The sequence below is a fragment of the Amblyraja radiata genome, chromosome 10, assembly GCF_010909765.2.
Source record: "Amblyraja radiata isolate CabotCenter1 chromosome 10, sAmbRad1.1.pri, whole genome shotgun sequence".
In the NCBI taxonomy this organism is placed as follows: domain Eukaryota; kingdom Metazoa; phylum Chordata; class Chondrichthyes; order Rajiformes; family Rajidae; genus Amblyraja; species Amblyraja radiata.
In genome coordinates this window covers 36,385,149-36,404,791 of record NC_045965.1, presented here as the reverse complement: position 1 = coordinate 36,404,791, position 19,643 = coordinate 36,385,149, and the positions used below count along the sequence as shown (strand labels likewise).

The 19,643-nt window shown below is 39.4% G+C and overlaps 1 long non-coding RNA gene across 1 annotated transcript; it reads left to right on the top strand.

Annotated features, from left to right (window-relative positions):
- Nucleotides 1–7,556: 7,556 nt before the first annotated feature.
- Nucleotides 7,557–12,948, top strand: LOC116977790. The gene is made up of 2 exons (XR_004413303.1): nt 7,557–7,914; nt 12,417–12,948. It is a non-coding gene; the product is annotated as an uncharacterized LOC116977790 (long non-coding RNA).
- Nucleotides 12,949–19,643: the final 6,695 nt, after the last annotated feature.

Sequence of the window (19,643 nt, the reverse complement as noted above, 5' to 3'; positions counted from 1 at the left end):
TCTTTGGTTTAAACCAGCACCTGTAGTTCCTTCCAACACATATATATTGTGGCTACAGGAGCTGAATGCCAGTCCTCTGGTATCTTACAACATATTACCCATCTCCTGATTCCGCCAAGGCATTGCACCATCTTTAAGGCACAAACTAGACTGTAATTGAATGTTTCCAGTTGTCCAGATGAGTAAAACATCAACAATACTCAAGAACCACAATATCATCCATGACAAAACAAGAGGGCATAATTGGCATACATTCCACCACCCTCAATAATCAATCTATCTACCATTGGTTGTGGAATGTGCATCATCCATAAAGTGTACTGCAATTATATGCTTTGCAACTCCAACATCTACGACCTCAACCAGCAGGATGAATAGGAGAAGCAAGCATATAGGAAGGCTACAACTATGCAGGTTCCCCTTTAATTCGTACGCCACCCTGAATAAGAAATAAATCATAACCCCTTCATCTTCACAGAATCTAAATCCAATGTGCTACCCAACAACAGTGGCTTGCAGTTGTTGAAAAAGATAGTTCATCAAGAAGCCATCTTGTTGAATGGCTACAGTTCTTCTGGTGAAAGTGTTCCCACAGTGTCGTTGGCAGAGAGCAAAGCCAAGTCATCTGAGCAGATATACACCCAATATTGGGGGAATACATTCACCAGGGGTTTCACCAGGGAACTGAAGCCATTCTCTTGATTGAGCCACCTTCTAGAAATGGCCCAATGTTGTTGGATAAATGCTTGCAGGATTTGACCCTGCATTGTTGAAGATGTGTTAATTTATTTCCAAAGGAAGTTAGAGATAGGTATTAAATCATTGGCTTCCCAGCCTATGGCCACATCTTAAGAAAATTAATTAAAACAAAGCAATGCATTTTTGACAGATTAATAAATGGCCATTAAATTTGGTGAACTCAAAAGCATAAAAGTTAAGGACTGTAATTTACCCTGACGTGGAACCAGAGGAATAAACCAGGGAGAGATTCAAAAATAAGAGGAATAGGATTTAGAGGTCTGTTCTACGAATGTTGAGGTGGAATGTAGGGACTTCCAGAAATCTATACTGAAGCCTTAACTTTTAGATGGGTATATTAATTACAAGTGAAGGAATAGAAATATGAATTTCCAAATTCCCCAACAAAACTTAAGTTCGGAGACATGATAGGTTGTTTGGATGAAAGGTGCAAAGTGACCGTTCCAGACTAAATAAGCTGCACATATTTATGCAGATAGATTCAATATGGAAATTTGTGATGTTAAATATTCTGGATCTGCGAAACATAAGTAAGACTTTGAAAATAAGAACGATAATGCAGTAAGTAATTCCACTTAGATTAATAAATTGCCAAATGCTAGAAGACAGACACAAAAATTCCATGTGAGGAATGGATGTTTAAGTTGTTTAAGGAATTGGTTTCACATTATCTATTGATTTAGACTTAGTTCTGGTCATTAAATTATGTGAAAAGTATACTACTCTTGGTAAATTAGACTGCTTGTAAAGGGGGTTAAAGGCAGGGAAGATAGAAATGTCTTCTTGTGGGTGAATCAGAGCAAGGGCCAAAACAATTTTAGAGTTGTCATCAAGAGGGAAAATCAAGGTAGCACAGTGTCGCCGCGGTATAGTTGCTGCCTCACCACGCCAGAGATCCGGGTTCAATCCTGACTACGGGTGCCGTCTGTGTGGAGTTCATACATTTTCACTGTAACCATGTGGGTTTTCTCTGCGTTCTCTGGTTTCCTCCCACATTCCAAAGATTTGTGCAGGTTTGTAGGTTAATTGGCTTCTGTAAACTGCACCCAATATGGAGGATGCGAAAGTGGGATAACAGAGGTCTAATGTACAGGTGATTGAGGGACAGCGTAGACTCGGTGGGCCAAAAGGCCAGTTTCCACTCTGTATCTCCAAAGCTAAAACTGAAACCAAAACTAAAACTAAACTTCTTTATACTTGCGAATTTGTTTTTATAAAGCTCATAATGAAAACACAGCGAAACGTAGTGATTACTTCGATTAAAAACTTTTTACAAAGGGAAATTTCGGATAATTTTTTGGACAATTAATGTTTGTACCACAAAGCCCAGCTAGTTCAAAAACAGAAATAAAAAAGCTGGAGGCAGATTCTGGAAATCTGGAATAAAAGCTGGAATGTTGGAAACACTCAGCAGGTCAGGCTGTCTCTTCGGAAAGAGAAACACGGTTTGAGGTTTCAGTACCAGTGCCTTTCATCAAAAGTTGCGATGAAGGGTTCCAGGTTTGAAGTGATAATTGTTTATCTTTCCACACAGTAATGAGTGAAGGTGAAAGCAAAGTGAAAATTATTAGACAATAGACAATAGACAATAGGTGCAGGAGTAGGTGATTCGGCCCTTCGAGCCTGCACCACCATTCACTGTGATCATGGCTGATCATCCACAATCAGCACCCCGTTCCTGCCTTCTCCCCATATCCTTTGACTCCGCTATCTTTAAGAGCTCTATCTAACTCTCTCTTGAAAGTATCCAGAGAAATTACAGTCCCGCCATCCAGGGAATTAACTCAATAGCAAGAATGTCCTTCCTCAAATTCTGAGCCCAAACCTGCACACAATACTCCAGGTGTGGTCTCACTAGAGCCCTGTACAACTGCAGAAGGACCTCTTTGCTCCTATACTTAACTCCTCTTGTTATGAATGCCAACATGCCATTCATTAGCTTTCTTCACTGCCTGCTGTGAGCTGCATGCTTACTTTCAGAAATGTTTTATGTCCACATATTTGTCCTTTTTTGCACAATATCAAAGTGAACTCTGGTGTAAGGCAAATTGCTTTGGATTGAGGAATCAACAACATTTTAAGGCTATTGATTTATATTTTTTATTTTATACAGTGTATTCCAGTTTCCATAACCTTTCTAACCTGGGATTTTACCTCTGTAATTTTTTAAGCACTTCAAAGGTACAAAGGAGAGTGTTTTATATATACTAGATTGAATGTTTTATTTGACTGATTAGTCTTCGGTGTGTAATTATAGTCTGAAATCCTGCAGATTTCACACGTTTCAGATATAATGTGGAGACTCATGTGCTATTAGGCTAATAATGCACAGCAGCTCTGTCTAGCATGCGTTGTCCCAATTCAGATTTTCAATTACTTCACCCTGTTATTAACTACAAAATAAAAGAACCTGTACTTGAATAGTTCCTATAGGTCCTTAAATCTGCCGAATTTCAAGAGGTTGTATCATTGGCGGAGCAAACTAAATTCAAATTGTGCAGCCCGGGTTCCCTCACATTATACTCTTTAAATGTTCTCAGACAAAAGAAAGCTTAAGCCTTCTCATCAAATACCATACAATGCATCGTGCCAATCATTGTGGGATAAGCGGATCTTTAGAGTTTCATTTTATTCAAAGTTCAAACATAGTCTTGCAGAAGAACATTTCACTGCCATTTACTTGCACGTGGAATACGATCAAGGTAAAAAGAAAAGGATTTTCAATATTAATTGTTGGGCTTCTATTGATTTGTTTATATTTAAACAGAGCATAAGGCAGGATACCTTGCCCCTTTTCTTGGGCAAAATCTATATCCAAGAGAAGATTAGATCATCTCAGCATTAATCGCCAACATTTCCTAAAATATTCCTAAATATCAAATCTAGTCAAATATTTCTTCAGAAGCCATTGTAGTACCTAAAGGTGTTCCTATGTTGATTAACTACAGGTGATAATTACTGTTCCTTTACTTTAACCAGTGATAAGACAAAATCAAAATGAGAACATTGTATTTCTGTTTCAGTTTACTTTGAAGAGAATGTACATGATATGTGTATATAAAACTGTGGGAAGTTACCTATTTAATAATGTTACATGCTGTCTCTTTTTGTGCATACGTGGATGAGAATTTTGTTCTACAAAAAAAACACCAGCTAAATAATTTGAACACTTGTACTCTTTACAATAGACAAAATAGTGTGCTGTTTCCCAGTTAATATTCCCAGTGTGGCTTTTGTAAAGAGCTGATAAATTACCAATAAGATGAAAGGCTGAACTAGATGCTAAGTGAAATTGTACTGATGAATATGCTTTAATAGGACAGATGCCTGGTCAGGTTGTTAGGTTATATAAATTGTAATATAAGATGAATATAAGTAATATATATTTTAACTGTAGTGAAATTTTGTTTTTGTTAACCTCATTCAGAAATATTGATGGAGGTTTCAAAGTTGCTGCTGCATAAATAATTATATGAGTTAACTGTTCATTTTGCTCATCACCCAAATTTCCCATTGATTAAATGAAAAGAGCAAATTGGGCAACTGTTCTAATTTCACAAATTTTTACACTAAGTGTGGGGTCATTATTAACTATTTGAGACCTTCCTACAGACCATTCAAAAAGATCAAACATCGACATCATAATCCCCAGAAACTCCTAAATTTAGGATTTAGCTCCTCCCTTTGCAACTGGATCATTGACTTCCTGATCCATGGGTCATAATCAATAAGAGAAAGTGACAAAACATCCCCTGTGATAATTCTCAACACCTTTCTACACTCCCTATATACTCATGACCATGCGGCCAAATTCTGCATGTCTCCATTTACAAATTTGCAGAGGTGAATCATGAGTGAGATCTCGAACAATGATGGGATGGAGTACAAGTAGGAGATGGAAAGTTAGTAAAATGATGTCAAGCCAACAACCCTTCCCTCAAAGTTAGTAAGATGAAGTATTTCTACCTCTTCTTCTTCCATTTCCTCATCCTCCTTTTCTTCTTTTCTTTTTCTTCTTCCTTTCTTCTTCTTTTCATCTTCTTTTTGTCTTATTTTCTTCTTTTTCAGCAGGGGCTGACATTGCCTTGTCTCCAGTGGATCCTGAGGAGTTAAATGAGATCAATGTAGCAACTACAGATTCTACCACAGTTCGGGCAGAAGGAGCTTACTAGGGCGAAGGTTTTGGTAGTTTGGAAGGTGATGGGCTCTTTCTGTCATTCATGCTGGGGTTCTATGTGTTCTTGACATTCAGACTAAAGATCTTGCTGCCATCTTGAATGCCCATTCACCATTTTAAGAAGTAATATGCAATGGGTCATTATGAATTGGTAGGGATGTTACACTTTTGAAATCAGGCTTTGAGAAGATCCTGGAAATATTTCCTCTGTTCTTCTAGTACTCTTATGTTTTGATAAAGTTTAGAACAAAATGCTTATTTTGGGATATTGGTGTCATATAATGTGATCTGCCCAACAGGGCTAGCTGAGTGTACTGAGAGACTCAATGCCGGGAAAGGATACTGATGTTAGTTCACTTAGTCTGCAGTTTTTTAAATGATTTGGTGCTATCTTCCTTGTACTTTGAGGTACCTGTTGCAGGTAGTGCTTTCTTTGAAGCTTACAAGAAGCTGATCGTCAATGCCATCAGAAAGAATGTGAGCTTTGTACCAGGTTTAATGTCTTGACCTAAGGCACTGTTTTGTCCAGACAGCCAGAGGCTGTGCTGATGCACTTAAGATGAAGATGAATTTCATGATAGTTCACTAAGACGTGCCTCTCAAGATATAAAAATTGGTCCATATTTTCCAACGTCTCATGAAGGCCCTTTATTGTCAATGTCAGTGTTGCACAGTGGTGAGAGATTTATAGAGGATCTTTGCTTTGCAGATTTGGTATTCCCTTAGACATTAGTGAATGGTTTCATTATGAATGATTCTGAACAAGTGCTTAATGAAGTTGTGTCAACCTACAACCACTTATTTCCTGAGCAGCATGGAGTCACCTGAGTGGAACTACATAAGTTGAACAGATTCTGAAGCAAAAAACAAACTGCTGAAGGAATTCAATGGGACTGGCAACATCTGGAGAGGGAAATGGAGAGATAACATTTTGGTTTGGGACCCATCTTTAGACTGACGGAGTAGAAAGAGATAGAAAGAGGCGAGAGAAGAAGGTGACTAACAGCTGGCAAGCGAAAGGTGAATTCAACTAAGGATTGATTCGCAGATAAATCGAGTGGGGGAGAGAAGGGTAAAATGGCTGTTACCAATTTTAAATCCCCTTCCCATTTCCATACTGCCTGTCCTCAGTCTCCTCCACTGATAGAGTGAGACCACCTGCAAACTGGAAAAATCGCATCTCATATCCCACTTGGATGGCCTACAACCTAAGGAGAGGATCATTGAATACTCAAATTTTCAGGTAAACACCCCCCCCCCCCCCCCCCCCCCCCACCTCCCCCCCCCCTCTCCCACCACTTCTCCTGATCTATCTAACTTCCCCACCCCTGAACACATCGTTCCTTACACTCCCTCTACCCTTGTTACCCAGTTCCTTTTCCCTCCTCCACCTCCACTGTCCCTTCCTACTCCAGGTCACCTTTTTTTCCTTCCACCTCTCCCCCATTCCCTGCTCTCCACCATCTTGTTCTTCATTTCACTTTCCACCTACCTTTCCTTTCAGATCCCATCATTTGCATCCTTTTATATTCTCCACTTATCACCTCCAGTCCAGGATATTATCTCCATACTCCTCTCCCCCATCTGACTCACCTGCCAAGCAACTCATCCTTGCCTGGATCCACCTATCACCTGCCAGCTCTTGCGCCACACTCCTTTCCTTCACTTCGTTCTACCAGCTTTCGCTCCTCTGCTCTAACAGTCAAAAGAAGGTCCCAGCCCAATTCTTACCTCCAAAGATGCTGTCTGACCTGCTTAGCTCCTCCAGCAGAAGAATTTGCTCAAGATCCCGGCATCTGCATTGTTGTGTGTCTCCTTTGAAAAGTTTCTCTTATTGATTATTCCACTCCACCAGGAACCAGGGGCAGTTGTGGTGACGGACTACTGGATGGAGGGGACGGCTGCAATGGACCCTTGTGGCCAGCTGCAGGTGGGACTGTAAAATGGTGCCAACTGGCACCTTTTGCATATGGACTCATTGGACTGTTCTGTGCATACTGTACTGACCAGGGGATTGTGCTTATGTACGGGGATAGTCTTGCTGAGCTGTCTGCAAAAAAATGTAATTCACTGTACCTGGTACACATGACAACAAATAAACCATTAAACCATTGAACCTCATTGGAGATGTTCTGTGAAAGGCTAAATAATGGGGGAATAACTCAGCCTTGCTTGTCTACATTGTGATTGGGTTAGTGGTACACCTGCTGGTTAATATCATGGCTTGCAGGCCACCATTGCAGTTTCAGAGGACCTGGCAACATTAACTAGCTGAGGAGAACATACCACCATTACCATCCATTGATAAGACTCACCTTCCAATGTTTTTTATTTGCATATTTAAAGGACTGAAAATCCTTGGTGCTTGCATTACCCGGCAGTTTGGTTGTTCTTTAAAGTGGCAGCGAGCCAAGTGTTGCTCTTGGTGGAGATTTAACTCCACACGCCCGATCTCTGGGCCACGAACCAGCTGTGTAAACGTAGCTTTAGAAAAGATCCGCTGCCTGTTTACCTTTTTATTTAAAATGTCGACTTCGAATCGTTTGAATAAATTAAAACCAACACGTTCAAAGCATCTTGAAACAAACTTGTGTCAATTGTGACTGTTTCGTGAACGTTTTGACCTTATTTATTTAGGAGAATGTTGCAATGTTATTTCCCATGAAAGGAAAACAACCCAAGCCATCAGACTCATGATGTAATATTTTTGTTACGAAGAATTACCTCCAGCAAACGTTTAATTGAATGAAAAACATTTGACCCACAGCAACACGCTTATTTTTTTCCAGTCTAGTACCGAATGGGGATTTTTTATCGTGACATTTAAACTGTGGTACAGCGGAGGGAGGTCGCCAGCGGTGCGTGAACCCGAAAGATTGCAGTCTTCCCTTGTGGGGGACCCCACAAACATCGGCCTAACGTTTATATTTTCAGCGAGTTCTCATTCTCGGTCCACAAAAGAATGAAACCGCAGAAAGGTAATGGGCGGTTTGTGTTATTTTTGTTAGAAAAAGTGATTGTAAATCGTTACTAAGTTAAAGAGAACTGGACACCCTCGACCCCGTGGTCATTTTTTTTCCTAAGACGAGAAAGATTCCGATGGTTTTTCCAGTTGTACAAACAAAAATAAATGTCTCCACCAGGAATTATGTAGAAACAAAACATCGAACGAAAATGTACTTGGGCCGCCGGCGCAGAATGACAAGAGGAGAAATGAATCATTGGATCTACCCGAATCGAGCAGCCGTCCTGGATTGAAAGCGCGACTAATGGAGAGGGGGAAGACTGCAAATCTCAGCATGGGCATTTAAAAATAAAGCACAGCCGGTTGTCATCTGGGAGAAAAGGGGGAAAAAAGAAAAGCATTTAGGAACATACCATGATATGAAAATAATCGGAAAGTATATATGCTTAATAAGTCGGTGATACTTTACACAATATTTGAATGACATGACTTATTAGTTTACATTGAACTTTCCCCTGTCGAAGCACCAGGAGTCCTTTTCACTTAATAAGAAGCGACGTTTTTTACAGGCGGTAATGGCGATTTATGTTCCTCGAGCTTTATATTCAACAACATTTGCAAGCTTGGGTTAGAAGCAGTTCTATTTGTTTTATTTCGGCAGAAAGAATGAATTTGACCTCGGTGTTGCCCGGCGATTCTGCGGACCTTTCTTTGATATACCCTTGCCAATACGTTGTTTTAATACCTTATAATTTTCAGGCAAGAATAAATCTTGGGGGTGGTGGAGGGGATCAAACAGTAAATTACAGATATCGGATATTTTCTTTTTAAGAAATCGCTCGGTTGTTTTCTCCGCAAGGAACTTAATCTCAACTGCTGTTTCTTTGGGAGGGGAGTCGGGAGCAGAATGATACATGCGTTTTTGAGTGCTACAACTGGTTAGTGATAGATATTGATAGGAGTTTACTCTGGCCCTTGGCAGACCGTGCTGTTGCATTGGCTGTTGCGAGTCCATCTGGAAAAGTTATTAGAATCCAGGCACAGGGGCACAAGTAAAACGAGGCAGACACCAATCACTCTTCTAAATAAACATTAGTCTTAAAAAGTTTGCACTCTTGACCTCAACCATTGGTTTGCGTTTATTTCTGTAAAACCGCGTCTTTTTTCCCCTGCGCAGCCTAAATATTTTTCGTTGGCAGTGAAACTAATTTTTCGGAATATTTATTTAACTCTTTTGGGTCTGCTCCCCACCTTCTCTTCCCCCAGCCACCCCCACCCCTCCGCCCCTCTCCCGTCCCACGCCGGGGTCTTTGCAACAAAAATGTTGACTTTGTAAAGTTAACGATATAACCGCAGTCCCTTTGCCGTTCTCAACTATCCAGTCATTTTTTTTAACACATTAAACACCGGCGTGTATATATGAACTGGAATAACAGTAAATCAAAATACATGGGCTGGATGTGCAGCGAGTTCGAGCGACGTTCAGTTGCCCGAACGTGTTGTGAATTACGGCCCCGGCCTGTGGAAAATGATCATTAAGGGTGTTGGAGCGAGATAACAACTCCACTCTTCAACAAAACAACACAGGGAACATTTGGCGTTTGTCAGTTGTTGAACCTCGCCCTGATGAGAACGCGTGAAGGTGGCTGTTGAGGGATTTGAGTTGTTCGGTACTATTAGCTTTCGTAACCCGGGAAAGCATTTCATTTAACTGGTATTGCGGTTATCAAAAGTAACTGCGCCGATATATCCCCGATAGATAGAACGATTAATATCGGCGAAGAGGCAGACATAGATCGTTTTGAACCGGTGATGTAACTTAATGATGCAAGTAGCAGGCTGTTTAAGTCCGCACCGAGTGAAGATGAAACAAAAATGACTCGTTACATAAAGATGAGGTTTGTTTCCAAGTACCTGCATCGTGCTTTAAGAAAAACTAATATGGTGAACTGTGTTCGGGGTCCAAAGATTATTAATCTAGGAAGGGAAAATACACCGTGTGCCAATATATATCTATATACACATAGAAACATAGAAAATAGGTGCAGGAGTAGGCAATTCGGCCCTTCGTACCAGCACCGCCATTCAATATGATCATGGCTGATCATGAAAAATCAGTACCCCGTTCCTGCTTTGTCCCCTTATCCCTTAATTCTGTTAGCCCTAAGAGCTATATATAGCTCTCTTGAAAACATCCAGTGAATTAGCCTCCATTGACTTCTAAGGAAGAGAATTCCACAGATTCACAACGCTCTGGGTGCATTTTTTTCTCGTGTTAGTCTTAAATGGCAAACAGCTTATTCTTAAACTGTGACCCCCTGATTATGCACTCATTCAACATCGGGAATTTTTTTCTTGCATCTAGCCTGTCCAATCCCCTAAGAATTATATAGAAATAACAAATAAATATATATGTATTGCAAGGTTCTGGGCCTGAAACAACTCAAAACTCATCCCACTGCTCTTTTTAACACAGCAACATCGAGAGCTTTGGATGTGGCACCAGTCCCGCAAAAATAATCACAAGTGGGCCACGTGTTCGTTCTAGCTGTCCAGAATATCTTCAGTGATATTTGATTTGCTGGTACTGTGGTTCTGTTAATGTGTGCAAGTACTTCAGGCGAAAAAGCGAAATATTACATATTTAGCTGATTCCCGTGGCGTTCAAATAGGAGTTATGTACGCTTGATTATCGTTCTTTTATATGGGTCATACCTAGACTTTTATCCAAGTGCTCTTGTAAATTTCTGGTCAGTGTCTTACCGAATTACAAAAAAAAACACATTATATTTTATTCGAACGAATATCTTAGAAACGTGTTAGGTGAGTAGATGGTTTTATTGATAAGTAAAAACCCAGATGAAATGATTTTAGAGATTGCAGAGGGAATGATGGGATCGATAATTTGAATTATCGTTTCTTCATTTAAGTAAACTCGCTGAAAAGATGAATCCGTTCCGCACTGCAGCAAATCTAAAGTATTTGACTGATTGTCTTTGGAAGACTTCAAAACTAACAGCCACGATAGTAGTTTAGTGAAGGAAAACGCGGAAGCACAGATGATCAGTTAAGACTACATCTCTTCGCAGTTTAATCACCAACGCGTTTTTTGTCTGATGTCAAAACGCGAAGGGCAAATAGTCGGAATATTCTCTTGTTCACTGAAAGAAAATCGTCCCACTGTGTATCCAAAGTTTATTGCCACGCTTGGTGGTTGGTCTGTTCGTTTCAACTAATGGTCTGGCTGACTTAAACTGTCGAGCAGTTTGGTAAAACACGATAGTGCCGCTTTATTACGTGAAACGTATCTATTCTATTTGAGCAAGATTTTGTCTTGAGATCACTACAGCTACTCAAAGAGACGATCTCAGCTAAGATCAGGTTGAATTGCCGTAATTGCAGAAGGTCACGTGTTAAACCTTTCAGTCATTTAGTTAATATCTCAGCCCTCACACTGCACATTTGGTGACTTTTTCCCAAGCAGGAACCACACGCACACAGTCAACCGTTTCATTCGAGAAAGCATGGTTTAATCCATTCCTCGGGTTCGTGGCACTGCTACTAAAATACAAGGGTCTAACCCTCAGACACTGTTCCCGATTGGGATCATTCCTATTTCGCATCGGAAGGAAACCAGTTGATGGAAGTGTGGACATATACAAACGATACATAGAGTTGCCCTATGAATCACTCACAGAAGGCAGTTCTTTTTAATGATCTTTCGTGGAAAAAAAAAGCCTCGAAATGGGATAAACAAAGAGGACAGAAAAAACAGAAGAGACACTCCAGGGACACACTGGTGCAGTGGTTTACACATACTGATAGGCACACGATACGCCCAATTACACATACGGATAAGCGCAACGGCACACATTTACAAACGGCGAGTAGCTACAGACATTTCACATTTTTGTATCCACTTTTACGAAGGAAAAGTGCTGGAACCATTCACTCGCCCAGTGGTTTTTGCGAAGGTAAAGTCGTTGTTTCATTTTGACGACAATCTGTTCGCAACCGAATGCCACCAGCTGTTTTTTCATCTTTCCACAGATGCTGCCTGATCACCCGAGGATATTCCCTGGCAGTATTTCAGAATTCCAACATCCTTGTTTGTACTTTATATGCACTGGTATTAGTGTTGATTTTAGGTACATACATACAAAGATTAACGCACACACAGATAAAAATAGAAACACATCTTCTACGCTGATACACGTACGGGTTCGTCGATGTAAGGAAGTCCATAGAACCGTTGGTCTTTGCGAGCCATCATAATCGCACATAACATCCTATACTTCCACTTTAACATGACTACTACATTAAGTTGCGCGGCCTGGGCAGAGATAGTTTCAAATAAAAACAGAACCGAGCAAGGAGAATGCCGTTGATACTGGAAATCTGGGGGGAAACAAAACAGAGAATGCCGGAAAAGTACAGCAATTCATACAGCATCGGTGAAGAAAGAAACAGCGTTGTCGCTTCAATTCTGACCCGAAATGTCTTTCTTCTCCACAGACACTGACGGACTTACTGAACACTTGCAGCATTTTCTCGACATATTGACTAAAACGGAATTTGGCTGTAATCCTCAAGCAGGCCTGGAAACCTTTGGGGAGAGGAGTAATTAAGGTTTCAAGTCGACGATGGGTTATCTGTCGTTTTAATATTGCTGATGGACTCTACATTCGCTAAAATCCCTGATAATTAATTAATGGAAAATTAAATATTAGTCTTGTAATTCCAACTATTTATTTAGTCCTACGGCTTTTGGCTGAAAAGGGTAGATAGATTTTCCAGTTCCACAAGATATAATAACGTGCAGATTACTACGTGGTCTGGTCAATTTTCCTGGCACCACTTCATCCAAGGCACTGGGCTGAGGAATGTATTATTCGATGTTATATGTGCCTACATTTGAAGTGATTTTGTTCCATTGTCCTGGTGTATGTATGTAAAAGCGGGCTTTAAAAGATCATCTTTTCCTGACGTTTGCCTGTTCAGAAGTGCTGTATGACCATATGACCAATAAAATATCTTTGATGTTCAATCGTGGTGGACCATTTGGTTGGCGCCAGCCAATTTGCACGCAGCATCCTTCCAAGTGCCCAGTTGTGTGGTAATAGTAAGATAATCATATTTAGCTATGTTTATTGAAACATATGTACGAATTTGCTTGATTGCCTTCGAAATAGTTTTTTTAAATTAACTTCACAGGTGAAGGCGGACCGATTTTGGTTTCACGTCGCACCAGAAAGTTGACACTTTGGTCAGTGCAGCAGATGCAACGCAACGCGCTGGGGTGACAGCTTCGATTTCTGAGCGAAATGGAATCATCAGAGTAAATATTTAGATGAATAAACTAACTCTTGTCCCCAAAGCTCAAAATGCTGGAACAGTTATTAAACGGCCACAGAATCTTCAGATTTTTTTGTATTTATATACCTATTATCCCTGTAATTAAATCTAATTAAAGAGCATCCGCGTGTGAAATGAGAAATAAGAGTTGGATACATGCCACGCGAGACCTTCATCAGAAATGATGAACATGTTATATTTCCGTTGGTCAGATACATTATCGATAGACAATAGTGAGTGCATTGGAGTTAAAAATAAACATGATTAAAGGTAGTAGGGGTGGGGAGCGGTGTAATGGAACAGCATTGCAGGTCAGTAAACTGGATGAAGTTAAAACCCAAAAGAGTTAACATCACAGGTGGTTAACTTGTCCCCAGTGGCCGAGTTGCTTTATTTTCTTTGTGACAGTGTCTATACATTGGACCCACTGTACTACAAAGGCCTGTCCATTTGCTGATCAACTTTCAGAAAATACCATATGTTGCTACAAAACTAGTATATCGCAGTGCAATTCATAATACAGGAAGGTATGCAATTGGAGACCCGATTGAATAAGGCCCTGAAAATCCAGTTTCTACAAACTTGATGGGGTAGATGGCAAGTTTTTGAAGAAAGTATAAATGTTGCAGAAAATATAAATATTAAATATAAATATAAATTATCCTCGCTGGGCAAGCAGAAATATATAAAGTTTTATTCGTGGCTTTTGGTAGACACTCGGGGAAAGTCACGTAGGAAAGAAAGTCAGTAAGAATGCATTTCTCCTTAACACTGTTAATTGTATAGGGACGCCTGTTGGAATTATGTGACATTTATCGCTTATTAAGAAATGGTAAATTGGCGGTGGGATTGAAGTATACTGTCGAAAAATAATTACCACGTGCGAAAATAAAGAATTCTTAAAATGAGATGGGTAAGGGCTGTTGATTTGTCCATGTGAACTCCTGTGTATGAGTACGTGAGTTTAAATAATGATAGAGGGTTTACATGACCACAACCGCGGTTGCGATATTTCTGTATCATCTTAATCTCTGTTATACTGAGTACTTTTTTGTCAAAACAATGGTAGAAGCTTAAATGTATTCCAAAATTAGGTCCAAAAGACCAGCAATCCAAGAAGATTCCTCTTGGATGAGGTGATGCGGACCGATGCACTTCATTTGCTCGAACAATCAAGATAAAACTTGCAATAATTTCAGAATCAAGTTTTTTCCGAAAGTAATTTTCTCAATAAAGTCAACACATATCACGTATTCGTATAGCAGCCGCAGTATAGAAACACTGCGATTTTTAGCGGTAGAATTCTTCCTCCCACCTCCTTTTAACTGTAGAAGTTTTTACTTAAACTATACACTTGGGTGTCGTGTTGCTGTATAAACACCATCGTTACATTTAGAAGAGTTCTACGAACGTGTGTTGCCTCAGTTGGCACAAAACGTAAAGTCATCTTTAACTTTATCTTTATTCTTACCATATTTTCAACTAACATTTTATTTTTAAATATATGTGCTCCAAAATCGTATATATTCATGTTTCCTCGTTTTGCACAGGGGTAAGCTATGGAAGCTAGAGAGTGCCATGGACAAGAAGGGTAGATACCTGATTCCCTACAATTCTGCTGCTAATTGGTTTATGCTTATTGTGCAGGTGAAGCCACTTTGTCGAACCAGATAATACCAAGGGATATTGTCCAAAGGATTGAAATGAGTTAGTCCTTTAGAAAAATTTAGAATAATCTCTTCGGGGTTGTAAGATAAAGTCCATCTTAGACAACTGAAAGACCAGCGAGGTTCTAGATATCCCAGACCAGGGCGGCATATGTGGCGCATTTAGTGGAACTGTTTATTGCTTTTCTAGCGACTGCAGTTCTAGCGACGCGGCTTCAATCCTGACCTCTGGTGCTCCTTGTGTGAAGTTTGCACGTCCTCTCCCTGACTGCGTGGATTTCCTCTGGTGCTCAGACAGAAGACCTGCGAGTTGGCCACTACAAATTGTCCACCATGTGTTTATGTGAGTGGTAGAATCTGGGGAATGATGATGGGAATGTGGGAAATAAAGATTCATCAAATGGATGCTGGGTGGTCGGAGCAGACTCGGTGGGCTGAACCGGAGGTGAATTCAAGGAGGAAAACTCAGGACTTCTTTATTCTCAACAATCAATTGGTGACTACTTTACAATATTCTGTATAGAGTAGGAACAATATTTTATTCATACTTTTTATCCCCCAAAATAACACATATACCATAAAATTGTGTGCAATTTAGCATCATTTGAAAAGGCTTTCACACCGACTAATAAACTATTAATTGAATAGTTTGGTAATTGAATTATGGCAAGCGATAGTTAGTTACTTATAATCATCAAACGTTGCCCAAACTCCCGCATATTTTGATGTAATTTGGAGATACTTGGATCTCATTTTGCTGTTCGTTTTTTTTTGGTAATCCTGACGAACAACTCGGTGGCCGTTCACTGCGACCCCTTGCAGTTGTTTGACACATCTTCGACGAGATCAACCCATTCATTCTCATTTCGAAAGTAACGGCATTCTAGCAAAAGGACGTGGGACACCTAATCGCGACAGGTTTTTGTAATGATAGGTTGCACTGCTAATGGATTTTTAAATATATATAAACGTAATCATCAATTTTCATCCGAAGTAAATTTGAAACAAAAATAGCGGTTGAATTATGAATTATATGTATATATATATTACAGCACAAATTATTGTGGCATCAGGTGATAATAGAACAGATGTAAAGGTAAAAAAAAATGCAGCACCGCATTTCTGAGGTATGTCAGGTCAATGCCCATTCTATGTGATTAGCAAACTCGGGCAGGTGTCTCTTAGTTAAACAAGTTGAAAACATATTTTAAAACAACCTTGTTGTATTCCTTGCATGCCTTGACATGCACCATCAATTTATTGAAGAAAAATTAAAGCGCGTGGGGTTGAAAGCAATAGTGTGAATTGGAATTCTGAACCGCTTGAATATTAGCACATTTGTGAGATGGATCACTACTTCCTAACATAAATACTTGATATTGAGACTACCCTGATTTGTAAACAAAAGGACTTCAAGATATTTTGACAAGATGCGCTTTGGTTCTTCTGAAAATCATAATCTCATCTTATTTGCATGAAAGTTAGCATCTCCAATGCTGACAATTTTCATTTTCCGATCGCAGGTTTATACGTGGAAAGAATCATCAGAGAAAACAGATAATGACTTTTACCATGGTAATAATAATAAATTATTCAGCCAATGGATATCCCACAATATTCCACTCCGTACTAATCAACAATCGGGTTATATTATTTTAAACACTAAAATAAAAAATAAGCACAAACATTAAAAATATAGATAGACGATTGAAACACTTCCCAACTGACTGATGCTCTGCTCGTTTTTCTTAGGATAACTTTCTCCTCGACACACTTTCTCTTTTCCTTTAACCACCCTACTCTTTTGCTGACATTCATTGCGAGGATCCAATGACATATAACCCATTAGAGTAACTGCGTTTACGCACCACAAGCTCTAACCCAACAACAATCGGCGTACTTGGACCACTCTCTTCATCTGAGCAGGAATCGACACCATGCGATCTGTTTTCAATTCGCATAGACGACACCAGCAATCTCAGGATTAAAGAAAGCCCTCTTGTTTGGAGTAAACTCGACACCTGTTGCAGAATTACTGATTTTTATGTTTTATCGGGTTATGGGAAGTTCATTGTCACCTAAATCCAACGCAACTACCTCGTTGTGGGATTTGTTTGCCAAATATTTAACAATGAAGTTTAAATAATGCAATGTTATCCTTTCTTGTAGTACTGCACGCAGTTTTGAGACCGATCACTAATCAGTACCTTTGCTCCCTATCAATGAACATGATTTGCCATTCTTAAGCATATTGGCCATTTTACAGATGAACAAGATCCAAACTATTTGGCAAGCAACGTCTGTCGGAAGGATTCCCCGCCCCGTCCTTCGATTTATTGTAATGAAAAGCAAACTCACATTCAATCAAAATAAACCATATATTTAAAAAAAAAAGTGTTTTCTTGCTGCAATGTTAACGCTATTCCGAGATATGTGGATGCAAAACGTCAGCGCCTGTATGACTTATCCCTGTACTCTAAATGGTTAGCTGTTATGACTTGGTGATAGTAATGATGGCGATATGATTATACACAGTAATATCAGAGTAATGCTATTTCATGAAAACCGTCTATTAGTAGGTTGTTAATTAATCCACATTATACATTTGATATCCATTTTCATGTTGTACATTTGTTTTAGATAACTATGAACGTGGGACACTTTATTTTGATTTTGTATGCAATAACAATATTCACGAAATTTAATTTGACATTAATTTTATTTTTAAAGATGGTTAACATCTCCAAACACATTTCTGTTTACTAATAACCAGAAAATATTGATCAGAATTGGAAAGAACACTGATGACATTTCCTCACATTTCGACCAAAATATTCCGTCTAAAAACAAATTTAGACAGTGTTATTCTATTCCTTAAATTTAATCGTTACTCTCAACTGCATTCGAAACTTAACGCTGCATCGAAGAAGCTGACACGTATGCATTATAGGTCTCACTAAGATGTAGGTTAATATGCTTGGTCTCTGCTCATTGTCCTGGCGTGGGCAGTAAAGCTCACTAAATGACAACCTAATTGAACACACCATTCACTTCGAATACGCGTCCGCTGTTTTATGCATCAGTATAACATCAGTTGTTCATAATTTTTTTTAAATGCCGACTCATTTGAAGAATCGATTCCCTTTTAAAGAACGAGTTCAAAATGGAACGGCGAGGTTATGAATCTCCAAATTCTATTAAGCAGATGATAAGATGTACATTTACTGGCATTTAGTTGGGTTAAAACAGTGCAACATTCAGCTCCCGTGGCGACCCATTGAATATCTTGAGACTTAAAATAACCCATTACAAACAAGTAGTGGTTCTAGACGGGTTTATTGCTGTTGTTGCAAATAATCCCATAATCCTATGGCCTTAAAAGAGTTACACTGAAGATGAAAGCTCCCAGTTCAAGTGTGAGATTTCTTGCTGTGCAAACCGCAAATATCCCATGTGCCCGCATTAGTCCAGTTGTTATGCAAATGTATAATGACAACTCTTGATGCGGATTATTTGTGGGCAATACTCACATATAAACAAAAGAAGACAGACCGCAGTATAATACATGTGAGGGGCGACAGAGTTTTATTACGGTCGATGTCTATTTTAAGTAACTACCTTCGAATAAGGCAAACTATCTATCGCTTTGGCTCCAAATATTTTTTATTAAATAGTGTAGATGTTGGAAATCTGAAATAAAATGGAAAATCGGTTCCGTGCCACATTGTTATCGTTTTCGTTATATTTTCACTCCATAAAATGTCATGTCAGGTCAGTTTCGCTATCCAGCAAAAGTACAATCGATCGTTGTTTTGACAAGGAAATCTGCACTACCAGAACCACCTAAATAAACTCTTCGCTCAAAAGGGAAGCTTTAATTAAAAAATCCAAAATTATTTTTTATACTGACTTGGTTATTTTGTTATTTTGGTGTCCTGTATTTGCCTTTTAAAAACAATACGATGACAATGACAGCAGAAAAACTAAATAAATATGAACCATTAAAAAATATATATAAATTAGATTTCAATTTAGAATTCCGGCCTAGGCAGGTCTAACAGACGGGCAGAGCATTTCTATTAGGCGTGTCCTTTTAATCCTGTGGTTGATCCTTGTAGACTGTCTTCATTCCTTTGCAATTAGTCCAAATTATGCGGCCTCAATGTACAGGTTTACGCCAATAATTAAAGACTGTCCCACTGACATCTTGAGAACTGAACCACATTTTACCATCATCAAATGCTTCAAACGGGTCTAGCTTCGGGTAATGAGCGTGTCAGAAAACCCCCATGCAGTAAAATAGCAACTAGTACGCAGCTCCAGCAAATGAAAGAGTGTTACTATGCTAAGTAAAACATGGTAGTTGGCAAAGCTTTAAAATAGATTCATTGCCCGTCTATTTTATCCCGTGGAGCGGATCTTCGAGTCTTAAACAACCTTTGTACAGGCGAAGAAATACAAAGATAAAAGACAACCAACTGTCTGAGAGAAGATCGCTTTTCAAAAGCGAATGTGTGAGCTGGGCCTGAGACCGCTCACTGGGAGTCATTTATTCAGGACGAAGCATTATCAGCAACATAAACAAACTAGACGGCCTTTATGTGGATTACAGCAGATACAACGCTTCTGCAAATTAGCGGTGTCCAGAAAATTGCATCCAAGGGGAGAGCTACCAACAAGACCATTTATGAGGAGTTGGGAAGAAGCTGTTCCAAACAAT